General features: G+C 43.0%; 1 long non-coding RNA gene across 2 annotated transcripts in view; it reads right to left on the bottom strand.

Moving 5' to 3' along the window:
- Nucleotides 1-1,112: 1,112 nt before the first annotated feature.
- Nucleotides 1,113-21,832, bottom strand: part of LOC140134220 (uncharacterized) — a 41,196-nt gene continuing 20,476 nt past the window's right edge. The window contains exons 1-4 of one of the 2 annotated variants that reach the window (XR_011856137.1): nucleotides 5,471-5,563; nucleotides 4,540-4,704; nucleotides 2,038-2,164; nucleotides 1,113-1,348 (exon numbers count right to left, since the gene is read on the bottom strand). This is a non-coding gene — a long non-coding RNA (uncharacterized lncRNA). Of the gene's footprint in view, nucleotides 1,349-2,037; nucleotides 2,165-4,539; nucleotides 4,705-5,470; nucleotides 5,564-21,832 lie in introns of those variants that run through there. The other variant, XR_011856136.1, reaches the window with a different exon arrangement.

Raw genomic sequence — 21,832 nt, 5'->3', positions numbered from 1 at the left:
TTACCATTGTTCATGGATACAGGGACATCAATTACAACAAAGAGGGCATTCTGAAGCAGAGATAAATTACTTCCGTGCTAAATCCACTGCCTCATTGAGTTTATTCAGCCAATTTACATCTCCCTTTAAAGCAAATTTTCTGGATAATGCCACAACAAAGGTCCTTAACAGGAACATGAGAGGTGTTTACCTGCTTTACAACAAGCTGAAAGTGGTTTAGTAGGGCAATTTCTGCAGACAGGTTCTCTTTAACATGAAAAGTTTCAATCAACAATAATTAGTTCTATGACTTTATTATCACTTTAATTTGTATTTTCAGCCATAAAATATCAATAACATATCCATATAATTGATATTCAATATAAGAATGGCAGGGTCTGACACCCTTCTGATACCCCTATCAGCAGCTGTTAAAAGTAGAATAATACAGGAAGAAGACAGCGTGGTTTTCTGTTTTCGGTAGTTTTCCGTTTTCGGTAAGTCACTACAGATTCTATGTATTTACTGCAGTGACGCGATGCAACCACTATACAGAGAATGGGGATGTCTGCTTTCTATTTCTTTTATCATTTGCTGACAATTAGATGATACCAGCATACCACAAAAGCTGATTTTGCGAACTGATCCTTAGGAAAGCTAATCAATACTTTTAGCCAAAAAATCCCTTTAATGGTTATCTTGTATTTGGAAACAGAAATTTTAGAAAAATCCTGATTTATCAATCTGTTTTTCTTTTTACAGAACAAATATTTTTCCCATCTGGTGAATTGTTTTTACAGGTTGTAGTAATGTTCAGTGTCATTTTAGTAAATCATAGACCAAACATGTTTCTATTTTTTAGGTGTTCATTACTTAAGTGACTGAAATCATCATCAAGATGTATGTCCACGTGTACATTCTATTAAACATGAATAATGTGTTTCATATTTAAAATGACATTTCTATGAATTTGTTGGAAGATGATATATGTCTTCTGTTCTAGAATACCACAGTGTAATAAACTGCTTACTGAGTGTACCCTGGGGGTATGTTTAAATCATTGAATTTTAATGTAAAAATCCCTACGTCTTTTTGACTTGCAGAGAACCCTGTGCAGAAGAGTTTGTAACCGGTAAGAAGGGCAAAGATAGATTAAAATTCCAATTTTTAGCTGTATCTTATTCATAGATGCTTTCTGTTGTTGCTCTTGAAATTCTTCCTTCAAAGGTAATTATTTTGTTATTAAGAGTCAGAATTGACACTTTAGTTGTTCTTTTGAATGCGGCCACTTTATCATTGCTGCTTCAAAATAGCTGATCCAGTGAATTTTAATGCTCTTGGCAAGCACATTGTGAGTAAACATTTCCTTCTGTTTAATCATCAGAAATGAGACAAGAATCATTAAAAAGATAAAGAAAAAAAACTATGTGTCAAGGTGTAAGTATTAAAAAGTTAAATTTTACTAGCCCTTGCAGTTGTGTAAACAATCACATGCTGGTATTTGCTGATATTGTACTATTCAAACCTTGTTCTAATCCCTTGTAAGTATACTTCGGGAGAACTCCTGATGTACCCTTACAATGGAGGGGTAAGTCAGATGGATTTGTCTGCCTTTGTCTGCCCCCACCCCCCACCCCTAAAACGAGAGGAGGAGTGAGTATCAGTGTTCGGGGGTTTTCCCCAGTGATGTCACTGCTCTTAAGTGGACAACTGCATAACTTAAGACATCCCAGAATATACACTCAGTAGAGGCCAGAGAGGGATACAATACTTTGCATCCGTCCACCATTGCCTTCAATGTCCTCACTCCGTCTTTAGCAGGATGGAGCAGGATCGAAAGACGAATCTTGCTGCATCTTTCTGTCTTTTGTTTTGCACAGTATAAAATGTACACTGAGCAAAAGGAGGCTAAACGCATGCCTCTGTCTGCCAGTAAATGTCTATTTATACAGCGTGCCTTTCCTAGCATATAGGTTGAATGTATACAAAAAATGAAGAGTAAATGTAGCCTTACTAATAAAACATTATGCCTACTTTACATCAGTGCTCTAAATTTACCTGCTGAGCTGTCATAACGGAGCATAATCGAAATACTGAGGAGGAAAGGAAGGTCCACCATGTGCTCCTATAGGTTCTTCCAGTATTTAATGGAGAAATCACTCTGCAATTCCGCTCCAGTCCCCTACTGGGTTGGGAAAAAATGAAAGAACTGACAAAACAGGTAACAGTGTAACTTTGGAGCAACTTTCTAACTCCAAAGTTTCATTTACATTTCAGCCATTACCATCTCTTGTGCTATATTTATCAAGCTGTTCAAGCCACCATCATAAATATATTGTTCGAAAGACATCTTTTGAAAAGATACTGAGGTTTATTTTTTTTTGACTAATCTTCCAGTTTCCAAGATCACTATATTGATGAGCAATCAGTATGCATCCAACCTAAAACACCACAGCATTTTGATTGATTGGTCAGCATGAAAAAGTCCTATGTAGCAGGGACAGAACTGGATATTTATGCTTCATCTCATTAAAGAGAAAAGAATGTAACCAGAAACCTTTCAGTTACCTGTGGCAGGATATCTTATGCTGCTGAAATAAGCCACTTCCACCAGGTTATTGATGATGGGGTACATGATTAGGCATGCAAGTGAATAAATAATTGCCACTAAGCCAAAATATATCAAAAAATGGCATAAAGATAATCGTCCACAGGAAGGGGGGGAGAAGATAAATTTCCAGATAGGGCAGTATCAATGGCATACGATGGCATACAGGAAAGTGCACCACAGGTGGTGGACAAAGTGAATGGCATAGAAACCTACAGAAGAGATTTCTACAGAAATATAACACAGATTAGTTATAGAAATGCAAAAAAACCAACATTTTCATTTAACCCATCCGGGTATGCTGCTTGTAGTGTCCATATCCATTTGGATTCCAATTGGAAAAGTTTAGAAATATTTCAGAAAATTTCAGAAATATCTGCTGCATTTCTTTCCATCTTTTATGATATGTAGTGATATAATGTGGAGACTGAATAGTCTATAAGGACTAGAGATGAGCGAGCACTAAAATGCTCGGGTGCTCGTTACTCGAGCCGAACATTTCCAGATGCTCGAGTGCTCGTTTCGAGTAACGAGCCCCATTGAAATCAATGGGAGACCCGAGCATTTTCAGTAAAATTATAAACTGAACGAGCACTGTGAAAGTACACAGTGCAGAACAGATTGCAGATGTTCGGGAACATCTGCGATCTGTTCCGGAGACACCCGTGCAGAACGGTGTTCTCCGCAATAGTATTTGAAGAACAATATGTGTGAAGAACAACTTGCAGATGTTTGGAAACATCTGCAAGTTGTTCTTCACACATATTGTTCTTCAAATACTATTGTGGAGAACACCGTTCTGCACGCGTGTCTCCGGGACATCTGCGATTTGAAGAACAATATGTGTAGAGAACAACTTGCAGATGTTGCCAAACATCTGTAATGTGTTCTTCACACATATTGTTCTTCAAATACTATTGCGGAGAACACCGTTCTGCACGCGTGTCTCCGGAAAAGATTGCAGATGTTCCCGAACATCTGCAATCTGTTCTGCACTGTGTTCTTTCACTGTTTTCTTCAATTAAACAATTAAATTAAATGTTTTAATTGTATCTTTTTACTGTTCTTCACTTTTTTTTTTTAATTAAATGCTCGTTATCGAGCAGGGCAAATACTCGTCCAAGCAACGAGCCGGTCCGAGTATGCTAATACTCGACCGAGCATCAAGCTCGGACGAGTATACTCGCTCATCACTAATAAGGACATATTTGGATACAGTAAAGAGTTCCCATCTGTTGTGCATGCCCTGTTGTATGCTGTGGATATGCAATGTTGGCTATATCTATGTTCAAAAAAATCTATGTTTGAAATTGTTTGCTTGTTTTTTTCAAATCCCTCAGAAAAGCAGCAGATTCTTTTCATATGTAGAAATTGGCCCACAAGAACCGCATTAATAGTATGTTTTGCATCAGCAGAAGTAAGGTGTTTGTAGATGTCTACAGAGCATGAGCCACTTATCCTTACACCTGGTCAGCTTGTATATCCACATGGGGTACGCTGATGTTCTTGTTTCTTAATTCGTTAGCTTTCAGTTTATTACTCCCAAACACTTCCCTATCACGTGTCAGGGAGGTGCTGGGCAGTGTTCCCTCTTTGCACTTTGTTATATCCTGATTACAGGTTACTGTCGTTGCGCATGTTGATTATTCCACTACCCTTTGCACTAAGCACTTTTGACTAAGTAATGATACATATTATATATGGATGTGTGTGTTCCTTCGAAACTTCTTTCCTAATAATACTTATAGACATCAACCCTATAGTCTGTAGATTTTTAATCTTTATTTGTGTCACCAATCCCCTTTTAATAAAATGAAATAAAGATTGAAGTTTTAATGGGGCAAATGAATTCCCCCTCTACCTCTTGACCAATGGGTCTTTTGTGAGGCCACCTCCAGGCCTTTTTTGTGAAATAATATTGCATTGTTGAGGACCCAGTCAGAGAAACTTACCCACGTCCTGGTTCTTTAAGCCTTTTCTACTGAGCACTTGCAGAGGTATTGTCACTGTTCATCTGTTCATTTTCTTTGATCGGTTTGTTCAATGTGCCATATAATCAGCAAGTTTTGGAATCATTTATGGGGAGAGTTCATGGTACCACATATAGATGAAGCTTTCTATAGTAATAACAAATTGGACTCATGGGTTACTGATACTAACTATGCTAGGATTATAACATAGTGATAACTCTATAGTATGAGAAAGCCCACCCCGGACCATGGCACTAGGGAAATTTTTAACTGTTCACTGCAAACACTTTATTGTGCTAATTTTGGTCTATTGCTGACAGAATCAGCTTTTATGTAAGAAAAATAACCATTTTCCACCTTCGCATAGGTGAAAACCACCTTTATTGCCTATTTTCTTTTGAAGCATCCGACTACAGACCCAAGAGTATATTCATAACTGTGGCAACAGCATTTAAGACTTGTCGTCCTTATGCAACAACTTTGTCTGATGCACTTATAGCCATTTGCTACCTAAACATTGAAAAAAATGGGGCAATTTATGTTACTTTACATGCTAGAAAACTGTATTTATATTCTACATAGCCCTTTTCAAAAAAGTGGGTGGAGTGAAATGTGGTTTAAGAATTGGATGGGGATACTTTTGTCGGACAGATTTATCTTCTGGCTGGTGTGGATTTTAATTCTGGACCTAAGTAAATTTACTGTCTGGTTCTTAGCATATCCTGTGGTAGATTCCCCAGAACACCCTGGGGATCTCTTCTTTAATTTCTCTTTTGGTCTCTCCATTTTGTAAAAAAGGACTCTTAAAAATATGCAAATTAACCACAAGTACTCCGTGGTTCATCAACCTTCGGGCTCCAGCAGTATTGGGAATTTCCCGCCCCACGATGCACTGAAAATATGCCCCCCCTACCTCATTCTCGCTTCCTCCTTATGCCTCCGTCACAAGCCTGCTGGTTTCCTTTTGGTGCCTGCACAGTAGCTCCTTTGCTCTGTCGGCTTCAGGGATGCTGCTGTGAAATATTTAGTGAAGTATTGGAATAATTTGTGTGAAGCATTATTATTTGCCTTGAGGTATTAAAGCTTGTTTCTAATGGCTAGTACAAATGTACAAAAGTCCTGGACAGTATTTAATTGTTACCCTAAATAACTGGGGAAAAAAATAAAAATAAATAATAAAACTAACACTAAAACAGTTATTTGTAAATAAAAATCATAAAACATGTACATATGTGGTATCCTTAAAAACCATAACAATATGTGGTATTAAGGCATAGAAAAAGTGCAAACCATAATAATCATTTAAAAAATGACTAAATTGCTTTACTCTTTCTTCTTTTTGCAAAGCATTAATATATATAAATAAAATAATAATGTAAAAAATTACCATTTGCTTTTCAAATAGCAAGATTTAATAAATAAATAATATAGGACATAATAGGTAGTGTATTTGTTCTTAGTATGTGGGGTAAGATGCAGCACAATGGGATGCATTTGCTGGGGGAAATGTATCTATGTATCGGCAATTTTCTACATAGATTACAAGATTGCATATCTTACATTGAATAGTAAAATTAGTGTTAGTGTCAAATTAGCAACGCTTGAAATGCAAGGGCCCTGATATTTGCCAAAAATCTTAGTAATGTTTTATAATACATTAACTTGACTTTACAGTCTGAAACACTATAAAAAATATAGCACATTATTAGTCTGCTGGTCTGTGTTAACTTAATGTGGGTAAATGTGTTTTAGACAAAGAATCAAGTTTTTCTTCATTGAAAGGACAATGGGTTAGGGATAACTGTTATAACCAGGATAATCAAGCATGATGACTACACATTGTGCAGCACAGTGAAAAAAAATGGTAAAAGTTTTTTATTTAGTTTTCCATATAGCATTTACATAGCTACATAGCTAAGTGAAAATTGAGCTCTGACCTCCCCATGTGGAGTTTCATAGTTTATACGGTTGAAAAAAGACACTTGTCCATCAAGTTCAACCAAGGAAGGGAAGGAAGGGATTGGATGAGGAAGGGATTTAGGGGAAACAAATCTATATAACATAACAATCAATGTTATTTAATAACAATCAATGTTATTTGAGTTGCACAGAAAGTTAGGGATATTTAACTCTCTGAAATTAAGGGAAAATGCTAAAGATTCCAGGTACAGTGATGCTAAATCATAAACGTAAGGCATTTAAAGGGGTTTTCTCCAGCAGTTCGGACAATTGAGATACCATTCTAGGGGCGGTTGAAATTGAGCACACCGCTCAGAGAATAGCATTATCTCTAACCGTCCCATAGAACTGAGCTGATGCTCAGCCTGCTGCTCCAACCATTAGTGAGAATGGGATACCTGTTCTCCTAATTGCTATGGGGGGTCTTTTCTCATGATTCCAGCTTTTGATTGGGCATAACTTCCTAAACTGGGCAAAACCCCTTTAGGTAGAAGCATACAATGGTGATTTCCTCATCTCAAACTACTTGTTGATACTTCAATAGCTTGTCAATAGCTTGTCATGTGGCCTTGACCATCAATTACGGCTAAACAATAATGTCTCAAACTGCTCACAAGTCGAGAAGCTTAGGTACAGAGTTACAAGCCTCTGGAGAAAGTGCAGGCCACTCCATTTGAGATGCCATAGTCCCCAGCTGCTGTCTATGTTGTTCATGCAGTGGCACAATCTTCGATTTCCTAACTTTCCCTCATCAAGCCTTGATGCTCTATGAATTATGTAAAACAATGAGGCCTGTGCCTTATTGTGTGGTCACATACGCATCCAGGTCAGCTAGCATGCAGACCATGCTGTTGTAAATGGCTTCAAATAGTCTGATGTGACACTCATGTGCCACTTGTTAATATACTTGGAGTTGTGTGGCATCCAACAATGAAGCGGACATCAGTGTGGGATGTGTAGATGAAGGCTTTTCTACTTTCCTATAATATCAAGCTTCTGGCACCAACTCACAAGCAGATTCGGTGCCAGAAGGTGCAGGTGTCATCTGTATATTACAGCTGACATCCTTCTCTAACACCCATGACCAGAGATAGCTTGTCTCAGGCAGTAAAAAAAGGCTATATTTGGCACTGAAAGTTAGAGCGCATTTAAGCTTCATTCAGAATTATCTGCCACAAGCCATATTTCCCTAATTTTTTTTGAATAGTGCATATTGCAACGCAGTGGCTGGAAAAGTCATCAATGGCATCTATATTCCAGCTAGGCTTTTCACCTATGCATGGTAAAGGAATGGCCATTGATGATTAATCCAGGTTCTCGGGCAGGGTTAATGCAACTCGTTAGCCCACACCTGGACCAGGACTTTATAAACCCGAGCTGCACCATGGGAGGTCTCTCTGATCAGAGCAAAAGGTGATGCTGTGATTGAAGCAAGCCTGAAGGTAAAGACTGCCATTGCCTTTATTTTGTATTTAGTAGCCAGAGAGGGAAAAGCTACTGTGTTAGCTAGAGCCCAGACAGGCAGGTCTTTTGTTTGGTATTCTGTTTTTGTTGGTTATGAGCCTGTACATGTTGGGCCTGTAAATATTCCTGATAATAAAGACTGGAAGTTGAATCAGTTTGGAACTACAAGTCTGACTCCATGTCTCTGTTAACTGTCTTCCCTCTCACCAGTAAGCTTAACCCCTACAATATGTACTCTGTTTAAGCCCATCATTACTTTAATACCCAAGAACAAAGTTCCTCATATGGATGAAGTGTCAATCGTTGGTGTATATGCTCAATTTCAGGAATATTGTTAGCACTTTTTTTCACTATTACTATATAATGTTCCATAACTTCAGTAGGATTGGGCTAATAAAGTGACAGTGACTCTTTAAAAACAAAGTGGGAACATTAAGTGGGAAATTCACTCATTTTACCTAGTGTAGGCGACATGCCTAGTTGGGGATCATCATTGAGGGTGGCCATTCTATCTTGATATCATTTGTAAGAACAACCTGAAACTTGCCTTAAATAGCCTTAAATGCGTCTGTGAAAAATTACCAGCTGCATTTAAATGTCTAAACTGTGTACACCTAGAATGCTGTTGCCATAGTGCACAGACATTTTGGAGAGGATCCCCAAAATGTTGACGTGGGCCATAGTAATCTAAATGCAGTTGGTGACTTTGCCAGGTGCATATTAACAGTTAACAGCTGTGATTGATGCCAGCGCCGATTGAGGGTGTCACGGGGGGGGGGGGGGGGTGTTAAATTTGGGTTTTAGAATTAGGCTCCACTCGTGACCAATAACAAACAATTTTTTTAACTGTAAAACATATGTATTTTTTATTATTTTCTAGTGATTTATCTACTTTACCAATTTATGGTCGTATCAAATTATAATTCTTATATACTTAATCTTCCAAATATTGGAAATATTAATAACTACAATTACATTAAAATAAATAGCAAAACAGGTTATTTTTACAAATAATTTTCATTATCTACTTCTCATAAATAATTTCATAGATGAGTCAATTTATCAGTTAATTTACATGACTGAAGTTCTTGTATACTTAATTTTTCATTCAACCAGGAAGAGTTTTCACTTTAAGAGCAGAATGGTTGCATACTATAATTGTGTTCCTCTGTGATAATGAAACCAGAGCCTACAACAAATTAGATTCCTGGTTCTACACCACGCTAATTTTATTGCATAATTTGTAATTAAAGTCAGTAAAGTCTAATAAATAAACATGAGTCAGGATTCACTCAGATGCATCAAAGATACTGTAGGTTCCTGATATTTAAAAGGGTTTTTTGGGTTTATAGAAATCTCTTATGGAAAACATTTCCTTTGTGTATTGTACAGTTTATTTCTAAAATACATTAATAGCTTTGTGTTTATTTTTGCCTTTAAAAAGTCACATAGCGTGGATCATGCCATATTTCCACAATAGTATTTCACATGTTCTTGATACTCACCATTTTTAAGCAGGAGACATACAAAGAGGAACATTCACATTGACCAGCATTGACTACACTGTTGATTAAAGGGGTTGTCCACTTTCAGCAAATAATTATACAGAAATTTTCCAACATACTTTCTGTATCAATTCCTCGTAGTTTTCTAAATCTCTACTTGCTGTTCTGCTATAGAAAGCTTCTTTTTTACTTCCACTGGAAAGAAATCTGTCAATGGTCATGAGATGTTACACAGGTGGTTGACTTTGCATGCTTTACAATGGTGGATAATCATATGGGCAAGTTGGACAGACAACTCTGGCCCCAGCTTCTTCTGGGGTTGGAGGTGTTGGGGGGGGGGGGGGGGGGGGACAGGCCAAACTGCCTAACCAAAAATGAGGACCTTCCGAAATCTATTGGCGAGTCCATGCTAGCAGACCAGTAGTTATTGTATATGTGCCTGTATGACTCAATGGTAGTTTGAAAATGATGCATAGCATTCTGCTGCCTATGTCCCTCCACTGTACCCCCAACCTGTCAGAAGAGCCATGAGAAGAATCAAGTCATAGGTGGTGAGTAACTTTTAATATTTTACTATTTGCCACAGAAATTGGGCTGTAAGGAAAGGAAGCATGCTTATATAGTTGATTAGTTACATTTCATTTTTATAGAAGAGTCTGTAACAAATTAAATAAATTAGAAAAATACATTGGGGTGCTACATTTATCTAAAAAATTGGGGGCTATTAAGGGGAATGATTATTGGGAAGATTGCATATATATATATATATATAGAGAGAGAGAAAAGGAAAGTTCAAGCAGCATAGCAGTTATTAAAGAATTGATTAGCCAAACAGAGCTAGTTGTGTGCAAAGCCGTACTGGGTCCTGGCCAGGAGAAGGGCCCTCCAATAAACAAATGACGAAAAGGCAGCACAAAAATAAGGTGAAAAAAACGGTGGTTTAATCCATAAAAGACGACGTTTCGGCTCGTGAGCCTTTCTCAAGTCTTTTTCACCTTATTTTTGTGCTGCCTTTTCGTCATTTATATATATATATATATATATATATATATATAGGAATGGTGGACCTTTGATATGTGGGTGCTAATGTCAATTAATAATGAGGTGGCATATATTTAGAGACACAATATGTTATTTGGGGTGCTCTATATCACTTAATTAGGGGAATCTCTAACCCGGTTTGTAATCAGTTAAAGGGGCTGCAGACTATGGTTTAATAAACTGAGGTTTTTTTTTAAATAAGTTAAACTTAATAAGTAAAAATGTAAGTTGAAACAGAACTGTACAAATGCAAATTTCCTAATGATAATGATATAAAATAACTTACTTTTACTGTCCAGAGCCAGGCAGCTACTAATAAGGTGAATACAATTATGGGATGTATTAAGAGAGGCATAAAAGGCATAGTTTTTTCCTTATACAAATCCCTGGTCAGACCACACATGGAATATTGTGTACAGTTTTGGGCACCAGCGTATAAAAAGGACATGGAAGAACTGGAACAGGTGCAGAGGAGAGCAACCAAGATTATTAGGGCAATGGGGGGGGGGGGTTCTAGAATACAATGATAGATTACTAAAAATAGTGTGTGTGTGTGTGTGTGTGGGGGGGGCTTGACCTCAGTACAACTACTATCTAAATGTTCCTACATTTACTTGCTAATAATTAGAGCTGAGCGAACATACTCGTTTCGAGCATTAGCGTACTCGAAACTGCTCGTTGCTCGGACGAATACTTCGCCCACTCGAGAAAATGGCAGCTCCCGCCGTTTTGCTTTTTGGCGGCCAGAAACCGAGCCAATCACAAGCCAGGAGACTCTGCACTCCACCCAGCATGACGTGGTACCCTTACACGTCGATAGCAGTGGTTGGCTGGCCAGATCAGGTGACCCTGGGATAGACTAGCCGCTGCCCGCGCTGCTCGGATCATTCTGTGTCTGGATGCCGCTAGGGAGAGAGCTGCTGCTGGTCAGGGAAAGCGTTAGGGTGTTCTATTAGAATAGTGTTAGGCAGGAGTGATTCAACAAGAACCCAACAGCCCTTCTTAGGGCTACAATAATGTTATACTTTTTTTTTTTTTATTTGCTTGTGGCTGGGCTTGCTGGCACTAGTAGTGCAGCTAGTACCATATTGTGAGGAATTTGCAGGGGGACTTGCTACCGTTGTGTTTAGCTCTTAGTGACACACATATCCACCTCAAACACCAAAGTGGGATAATTTATTAGGGGTTGGATTTCAATTAGGCACAGTCTGCCAGTTTCTTTTTATTTTACGTTTATTTTTTCATAACTCAGCGTCATCTCATCAGTGTGCTTTCATACTTGGCTAGAAAATAGCCAAAGGAGAATCCAAACGGCTTACTTACGCCTACAATAGCGTTATATATATTTTATTTCTGGTTGATCTGCTGGTGGCTATCCTTGCTGCAGTGCATATACTAGCCAATTGTGAGGAATTTGGAGTGAGACTTGCGACCGCTGTGTTTAGCGCTTAGTGACGCACATATCCATCGCAAAGACCGAAGTGGGAAAATGTATTAGGGGTTGGATTTCAATTAGGCACAGTCTGCCATTTCCTTTTTATTTTACGTTTATTTTTTCATAACTCAGCGTCATCTCATCTGGCATAGCAGTGTGCTTTCATACTTGGCTAGAAAATAGGCATAGCAATAGGATAGCAGGGTTTGGTTTTAAAAACTAAAAAACAAAAAAAAAAACAAAAAAACACAAAAAAACACAAAAAAAAGTAAAAAAAAAAATTAAAGTTATATAACTTTCATTTTCAAAATGTTTAACCCGAGGTTTAGGGGTAGAGGACGAGGACGAGGGCGGGGACGTGGGCGTCCATCTACTGCAGGGGTCAGAGGCCGTGGTCCTGGGTGGGGTGAGACACCACCTGCTGATGAGGGAGCAGGGGAACGCCGCAGAGCTACACTCCCTAGGTTCATCATGTCTGAAGTTACTGGGACTCGTGGTAGAGCACTGTTGAGGCCAGAACAGTGCGAACAGGTGATGTCGTGGATTTCCGACAATGCTTCGAGCAATTTGTCCACCAGTCAGTCTTCCACGCAGTCCACCCATGTCACCGAAATCGGCACTCCTCCAGCTCCTGCACCTCAGCCTCCTCCCCCCCAGTCTGCCCCCTCCCAGGAAAATTTGGCATTTGAACCGGCATACTCTGAGGAACTGTTTTCTGGACCCTTCCCACAGTCACAAACCACTTGTCCGGTTGCTGCTGAGCAATTTTCCGATGCCCAGGTTTTCCACCAGTCGCAGTCTGTGGGTGATGATGACCTTCTTTACGTAGTGGAAGAAGTGTGTAAAGAGGTGTCCGACGATGAGGAGACACGGTTGTCAGACAGTGGTGAAGTTGTTGTCAGGGCAGGAAGTCCGAGGGGGGAGCAGACTGAGGGATCGGAGGATGATGAGGTGACAGACCCAAGCTGGGTTGAGAGGCCGGGTGAACACAGTGCTTCTGAGACGGAGGAGAGTCCTATAGCAGAACAGGTTGGAAGAGGCAGTGGTGGGGCCAGACGGAGAGGCAGGGCCAGAGCAGGTGCATCAGCGCCAAATGTGTCACGTAGTGAAGCTCCCATGGCGAGGGATCCCGCGGCGAGGGCTAGATTTTCAGAAGTCTGGAGGTTCTTTAAGGAAACACCGGATGACCGACGGACTGTGGTGTGCAACCTTTGCCAAACCAGGATCAGCAGGGGTTCCACCACTACTAGCTTAACTACCACCAGTATGCGCAGGCATATGAATGCTAAACACCCGAATCAGTGGCACCAAGCCCGTTCACCTCCGGCCGTGCACACCACTGCTCCTTCCCCTGTGTCAGCTGATAGTCAGCCCCCTGCCCAGGACCCTGGCACAAAAACCCCATCGTCGCCTCCACGATCCTCCACAGCATCCACCAGCGTTCAGCTCTCCATACCCCAGACGCTGGAGAGGAAAAGAAAATATAGTGCAACCCACCCGCACGCCCAAGCCCTTAATGTCCACATCTCCAGATTGCTTAGCCTGGAGATGCTGCCCTATAGGCTAGTAGAGACCGAGGCCTTTCGCAACCTCATGGCGGCGGCCGCCCCTCGGTATTCGGTCCCCAGCCGCCACTACTTTTCCCGATGTGCCGTCCCAGCCCTGCACCAGCACGTGTCAGACAACATCATCCGTGCCCTGACCAACGCCGTTTCTGACAAGGTCCACCTGACCACGGACACGTGGACGAGTGCTGCCGGGCAGGGCCACTATATATCGCTGACAGCACATTGGTTTAACTTGGGGGAGGCTGGGACCGAGTCTGACCCTGGGGCTGGTCATATACTGCCGACGCCGAGGATTGCGGGGCCTACCTCGGTCCAGGTCTCAAAGGCCTACTATGCCTCCTCCTCCTCCCACCCCTCCTCCACCTCCTCCTCCGAACTACCATCCGTGGGCATGGCGCCATCAGTCGCTAGCTCAAGGCACAGCAGCAGTGCCGTCGCTAAGCGAAAGCAGGCGGTGCTCAAACTGCTGAGCCTAGGTGATAAAAGGCACACCGCCCAAGAACTATTACAGGGCATCACGGCGCAGACTGATCTGTGGCTGGCACCGCTGAACCTGAAGCCAGGCATGGTTGTGTGTGACAATGGCCGTAACCTGGTGGCGGCTTTGCAACTCGGCAGACTGACACATGTGACATGCCTGGCCCATGTGTTAAATCTGATAGTTCAGCGTTTCCTCAAGACATACCCCAATCTGTCAGATTTGCTCACGAAGGTGCGCCGCATCTGTGCGCATTTCAGGAAGTCCAGCACAGATGCTGCCACTCTCAGGGCAGCGCAGCGCCGCCTCCAACTGCCCGCTCACCGACTGTTGTGCGACGTGCCCACGAGGTGGAATTCAACATTAACCATGTTATCCAGAGTTTACCAGCAGCGCAGAGCGATTGTAGACTGCCAGATGTCAACTTCCACCAGAACTGGTAGTCAGGTCAGTCAGCTTCCTCAAGTCTACAATGAGGAGTGGACGTGGATGTCTGATATCTGTCAGGTGCTGAGTAACTTTGAGGAGTCAACACAGATGGTCAGTGGCGATGCCGCCATCATCAGCCTCACCAGACCGCTGCTTGGCCTGTTGAAAAACTCTCTGATCAGCATGAAGTCGGAAGCTTTGCGCTCGTCACAAGAGACGGGGGAAGAAGATTCCCTTGTTGATAGCCAAAGCACCCTCAGGTCTGTTTCTCAGCGCATATCGGAGGAGGTGGAGGAGGAAGAGGAGGAGAATGTTGGCGAGACACAAGAGGGGAGCATTGCTCAGACCTTCACTGTTCAGCGTGTATGGGCAGAAGAAGAGGAGTTGGAGGAGTTGGAGGAGGAGGAAATGGACAGTCAGGCCAGTGAGGGGAGTGAATTCTTGCGCGTTGGGACTCTGGCGCATATGGCAGATTTCATGCTAGGCTGCCTATCCCATGACCCTCGCGTTCAAAGAATTTATTCCAGCACCGATTACTGGGTATTCACTCTCCTGGACCCACGGTACAAGCAAAATCTTTCCACTCTCATCCCTGGAGAGGAAAGGAGTGTGAAAATGCATGAATACCAGCAGGCCCTGGTGCACAAGCTGAAACAGTATTTCCCTTCTGACAGCGCTAGCGGCAGAGTGCGTAGTTCTGCGGGACAAGTAGCGAGGGAGAGTAGGCGAGCAGGCAGCTTGTCCAGCGCTGGCAAGGGTACGCTTTACAAGGCTTTTGCCAGCTTTATGTCACCCCAGCAAGACACTGTCACCTGTCCCCAGTCTCGGCAGAGTGGGGCTGATCTTTACAGAAAGATGGTGAGGGAGTACGTAGCTGACCATACCATCGTCCTAAATGATCACACAGCTCCCTACAACTACTGGGTTTCAAAGCTGGACATGTGGCACGAACTGGCGCTGTACGCCTTGGAGGTTCTTGCCTGCCCTGCCGCTAGCGTCTTGTCCGAGCGGGTTTTCAGTGCAGCTGGTGGCATCATCACCGATAAGCGTACACGCCTGTCGACTGACATCGCTGACAGGCTGACGCTTATTAAGATGAATAAAGCCTGGATTTCTCATAATTTCCAATCTCCACCAGGTGAAGGAAGCTCAACCTGCATAATTTATGCACTCCTCCTCCTCCTCATTTTCCTCCTTCTCCTCCTCTTTGTACACTAAAGCAGAGGAAACTGGCTATTTTTTGACAGGGCCCACTGGCTCTAGCTATAGTACTTTATGCATTTAATTTTTCTGGAGGGCCACCTACCCGGTCCTCTGTTTTAAACAATTTTTGGGAGTGCCACATACAGGCACTCAATCTATTCCATTTTTCTGGAGGGCCACCTACCTGCTCCTCTGGTTTGAAATATTTTTTGGACTGCCACATACAGGCACTCAATCTATTTCATTTTTCTGGAGGGCCACCTACCTGCTCCTCTGGTTTGAAAACTTTTTTGGACTGCCACATACAGGCACTCAATCTATTCCATTTTTCTGGAGGGCCACCTACCTGCTCCTCTGGTTTGAAAACTTTTTTGGACTGCCACATACAGGCACTCAATCTATTTCATTTTTCTGGAGGGCCACCTACCTGCTCCTCTGGTTTGAAAACTTTTTTGGACTGCCACATACAGGCACTCAATCTATTCCATTTTTCTGGAGGGCCACCTACCTGCTCCTCTGGTTTGAAAACTTTTTTGGACTGCCACATACAGGCACTCAATCTATTTCATTTTTCTGGAGGGCCACCTACCTGCTCCTCTGGTTTGAAAACTTTTTTGGACTGCCACATACAGGCACTCAATCTATTCCATTTTTCTGGAGGGCCACCTACCTGCTCCTCTGGTTTGAAAACTTTTTTGGACTGCCACATACAGGCACTATCCAAATTAAATTGTCTCCATAGCAGCCTCCACACGTTGTCTCCATTGCTACCTCCAAAAGTCGTCCATATAGCTGCCTCCATACATCGTCCCCTTATCAAACGAGGTGTGTCAGGCACAAATTTGGGTTGTTTTCATGGATTCCACATCAAAGTTGTTAACTTTGTCGCCACCCTGCTGTGTTATCCACAAAATATACTGGCAAACTTTTACCATTTAGGGATATTATTTCAGCGCTTCTTGCGCATCTGTTTACATTCCCCTCATCCGCCATATCCCAAACTTATAAGAACACTACTACACTTAACTTGGTGCAGGCTGGGACCGAGTCTGACCCTGGGGCTGGTCATATACTGCCGACGCCGAGGATTGCGGGGCCTACCTCGGTCCAGGTCTCAAAGGCCTACTATACCTCCTCCTCCTCCCACCCCTCCTCCACCTCCTCCTCCTCCGAATTACCATCCGTGGCCATGGCGCCATCAGTCGGTAGCTCTAGGCACAGCAGCAGTGCCGTCGCTAAGCGACAGCAGGCGGTGCTCAAACTGCTGAGCCTAGGCGATAAAAGGCACACCGCCCAAGAGCTATTACAGGGCATTCCACATCAAACTTGTTAACTTTGTCGCCACCCTGCTGTGTAATCCCCAAAATATACTGGCAAACTTTTATCATTTACCGATATTATTTCAGCGCTTCTTGCGCATCTGTTTACATTCCCCTCACCCGCCATATCCCAAACTTATAAGAACGCTACTACACTTGATCTTATACAAAAGGTTCTTAGAAGTGCTGTTTGGGGAGTAGCCTAGAGACAGGGGCTTGGATTGGCGAAAGCTCGCCTGGCAGCAGAGCGCCAGCTCCATGCCAAGATCCAACTAACATAGTTTTAACTGCAGCACCTTTAATCTACTACTAGTTCACTGCCTCCATACATGGTCCCCTTATCAAACGAGCTGTGTCAGGCAGAATTTTGGGTTGTTTTCATGGCTTCCACATCAAACTTGTTAACTTTGTCGCCACCCTGCTGTGTTATCCCCAAAATATACTGGCAAACTTTTATCATTTACCGATATTATTTCAGCGCTTCTTGCGCATCTGTTTACATTCCCCTCACCCGCCATATCCCAAACTTATAAGAACGCTACTACACTTGATCTTATACAAAAGGTTCTTAGAAGTGCTGTTTGGGGAGTAGCCTAGAGACAGGGGCTTGGATTGGCGAAAGCTCGCCTGGCAGCGGAGCGCCAGCTCCAGGCCAAGATCCAACTAACATAGTTTTAACTGCAGCACCTTTAATCTACTACTAGTTCACTGCCTCCATACATGGTCCCCTTATCAAACGAGCTGTGTCAGGCAGAATTTTGGGTTGTTTTCATGGCTTCCTCATCAAACTTGTTAACTTTGTCGCCACCCTGCTGTGTAATCCCCAAAATATACTGGCAAACTTTTATCATTTACCGATATTATTTCAGCGCTTCTTGCGCATCTGTTTACATTCCCCTCACCCGCCATATCCCAAACTTATAAGAACGCTACTACACTTGATCTTATACAAAAGGTTCTTAGAAGTGCTGTTTGGGGAGTAGCCTAGAGTCAGGGGCTTGGATTGGCGAAAGCTCGCCTGGCAGAGGAGCGCCAGCTCCATGCCAAGATCCAACTAACATAGTTTTAACTGCAGCACCTTTAATCTACTACTAGTTCACTGCCTCCATACATGGTCCCCTTATGAAACGAGCTGTGTCAGGCAGAATTTTGGGTTGTTTTCATGGCTTCCATGTTAACTTTGTCGCCACCCTGCTGTGTAATCCACAAAATATACTGGCAAACTTTTATCATGTACCGATATTATTTGAGCGCTTCTTGCTCACCTCCTTTGGTTCCTCTCTGCCACCCATTGGTTTGAAGCCTGAGTCCATTTAGGGTATGTCGCCATGACACTCTCTAGCCTGCTGCCGCTGCCTCTGCATGCCGTCCCCTATAGTGTCAGGGTCAATTATTGGATGTTTTAGATGCTATCTAGCTTCATTCTGTCACTCTGTCATGGCCATGCTGTTGCCCATAATTTTGGCATAATGGTGCGATTAAGCAGCCTCAGAGGCATCCATGCATGCTGCCCCTGCTGTTTCCTGTCCATTTCCGTGGTGTTTCCATCCTTTTCTGAGGTTCCCAGGTGTTTGGCCAAGCTTCCCTGTGCAGAGCCTTGGTCCCCTTGAAAAATGCTCGAGTCTCCCATTGACTTCAATGGGGCTCGTTATTCGAGACGAGCACTCGAGCATCGGGAAAAGTTTGTCTCGAATAACGAGTACCCGAGCATTTTAGTGCTCGCTCATCTCTACTAATAATCTTTTTATACCTGGGGGAATTCTTCTACTCCTCGTGGAGAGGTGGTGGATTGCCATGGACATGGATTCTTTACTGTAAGGGCAGTGAGGTTAAGGTGGTTGTTATGGCGGATACTTTGTACCTGGTCAAAAGAGGCCTGGATGCCTTTCCTGAGAATATGACATGATCTGTGTACAAAACATTTTGTCAATCCAGCAAGTTATTATAGGGGTTAAAAATATTTTTTCCCCTAATTTGGGCCAGTTGGCATCAGCCTTGTAGAGTTGTTGGGGGTTTTTTTGCCTTGCTGTGGATCAACACCCTATGACTTATAGGTTTGTCTTGTTGACCTGCATCTTTTACAAACTTTAAAAGACTATAAAGAGTAAACACATATGTTCAGTGGATGCAACATTGGGGGTCATTTACTAAGGGCCCGATTCGCGTTTTCCTGACGTGTTACCCGAATATTTCCGATTTGCGCCGATTGTACCTGAATTGCCCCGGGATTTTGGCGCACGCGATTGGATTGTGGCGCATCGGCGCCCGCATGCGCGCAACGGAAATCGGGGGGCGTGGCCGAACGAAAACCCGACGGATTCGGAAAAACCGCCGCATTTAAAAAAAAAAATGTGTCGCGAAAATTGCGCTTACCTTCATCCAGGATAGGCCGGTGAATTTCAGGGCATTGCGGCGCGCCTCCGGGAACTTCAGCGCAGCAGCGCCACCTGGTGGACGGCGGAGGAACTACCTTCATAAATCCCGGCCGGACCCGAATCCAGCGCAGAGAACGCGCCGCTGCATCGCAAATGGGCCGGGTAAGTAAATATGCCCCATTGTCTCCAAACTCTATGGGGGTCATTTACTAAGGGCCCGATTCGCGTTTTCCCGACGTGTTACCCGAATATTTCCGATTTGCGCCGATTGTACCTGAATTGCCCCGGGTTTTTGGTGCACGCGATCGGAATTTGGCGCATCGGCGCCGGTATGCACGCGACGGAAATCGGGGGGCGTGGCCGAACGAAAACTCGACGTATTCGGAAAAACCGCCGCATTTAAAAAAAAAATTGTGTCGCGAAAATTTCACTCACCTTCATCCTGGATAGGCCGGTGTATTTCGAGGCATTCCAGCGGACTTCAGCGCAGCAGCGCCACCTGGTGGACGGCGGAGGAACTGCTTTGATGAATCCCGGCCGGACCCGAATCCAGTGCAGAGAACGCGCCGCTGGATCGCGAACGGACCGGGTAAGTAAATGTGCCCCTATATTTCTGGACTCCTTTTATGTAAACGAGAAAGCAATTGAAACTGGATTCCAACACAGTGTCACTTCCTTACATGTGGCATAGAGCTATTCCTTTCACTGAATGGTAAGCAAATCTCCTGAGAAAATACCAAGCATTGTTCTTGTGGAACAAAGTTGTAACAAGTTGTAGCTTCAGAGCATTGATGCAATATTTACACTGCGCTGTGCCACATTCAATTGTCAGCAACTCATTGGAGAAATGAAGGGGATTACATGTACTCAACTAAGGCTGGTGTCTGCGCACAATGTTAAATAGCTGAATGGATTTAGAAACAAATCCTACCATATGCTATTTCAGATGATTCAGGTGATTCACTTCTTATTTTTACACTTTGTTATCATGTGAGGATTTGAATATTAAACGTTCCTACAATTGCAAATCCATTTCAACATGTAAATGACTTCCGATTTATGAACATTTTGTGAATTTATGCAAAAGTAGTCTTTTTACTAATAATAATCTTTATTTGTATAGCGCCAACAAATTCTGCAGCACTTTACAAATCATAGGGGACACACAAATATAATATTACATTACAGAGTACAAACAGTCATATGGAACAATAGGAGTGATGGCCCTGCTCACAAGAGCTTACAGCTTACAGACAGTTATTACACCATCATCTTAAAGAGGACCTGTCACCCCGTCAAAGCCCCCCCCCAAATGTGCCCCACATAACCCGCTCCCTAGCCCCTTTCTGCCCAGCAATTTTTTTATAAATCTACGATCGAAAAGGTGTTTTAAACAGATCCGACCTCTTATAAAATAAGAGGTCGGATCCTCATATCTGGTGGGCTGCAGTCTGCGTTATTCATAAGGGGGTCCCCAGCACGCCCCCTGTCAGCTAGGACCAATAGGAGAAGCCGGCAGAATGTATTGCGTAATCGCTGCCGGCTCTCCGCGATGCGGCCGCCCTGCAGCTGTTCCACTAACAGCTGCGCGGGGCTTGTTCACATGGCCGGCCCCGCTGCACTGACAGTGGCTGCGGCCATGCCGGGCTTATTGACAGTGCCGGCCGAATATATATAACAATCGGCCGGCACTGTCAGTGCAGCACAGCCGGCCATGTGAATAAGCCCCGCGGCTTCTCCTATAGGTCCTAGCTGACAGGGGGCGTGCTGGGGGAGTGTCGGCCGTCCCCCTTATGAATAACGCAGACTGCAGCACACCAGATATGAGGATCCGACCTCTTATTTTGTAAGAGGTCGGATCTATTTAATACACCTTTCCGATCATAGATTTTAAAAAAATTGCTGGGCAGAAAGGGGCTAGGGAGCGAGTTATGTGGGGCACATTTGGGGGGGGCTTTTTCGGGGTGACAGGTCCTCTTTAATATGCCTTACTGCTGCTAATATTTTTGTTGAGATATTGTTCATGTACATGCACACATGCATAGTTTACATAGTATTAAAAATTACAAAATAAAGGTCTCAATGACCAAATCTAGACACTTTTGATGACAGTAGTTTAATTGTCCTTATGTTTATTTGTACATTTTAGTGGGCAGTTTATTGATATATTTTAAAGTAATCGGGCTGATGTATTAAAGGACACCTGTCATCAGGTAACTAATGCTGTCACTACTACCTGTAGCTCACAAGGATTGCATCCCAGCATTTATCTTGTCAATTCCTACATTCATCATTCCATAATCATCTTTTCCGTATTATGTAAATGAGGCTGGGCACATGGAGAGAGAAAGTGATGTCACCCCTGTCACCCCTCCCCTCTCCTCCCCTGCTTATGTCTGTGTGTAATGCATAGTAAAGCATTGCTAGACAGCTGAATAGGATAATGATTCATTGGAACACTCTCAGGTCATTTGCATACAGCTTTAGTACTGCTTGTTT

This window comes from Engystomops pustulosus, chromosome 5 (genome assembly GCF_040894005.1).
Source record: "Engystomops pustulosus chromosome 5, aEngPut4.maternal, whole genome shotgun sequence".
NCBI lineage: Eukaryota > Metazoa > Chordata > Amphibia > Anura > Leptodactylidae > Engystomops > Engystomops pustulosus.
Note: the sequence above shows the minus strand (reverse complement) of the source record. Positions and strands in the feature narration are given on the sequence as shown.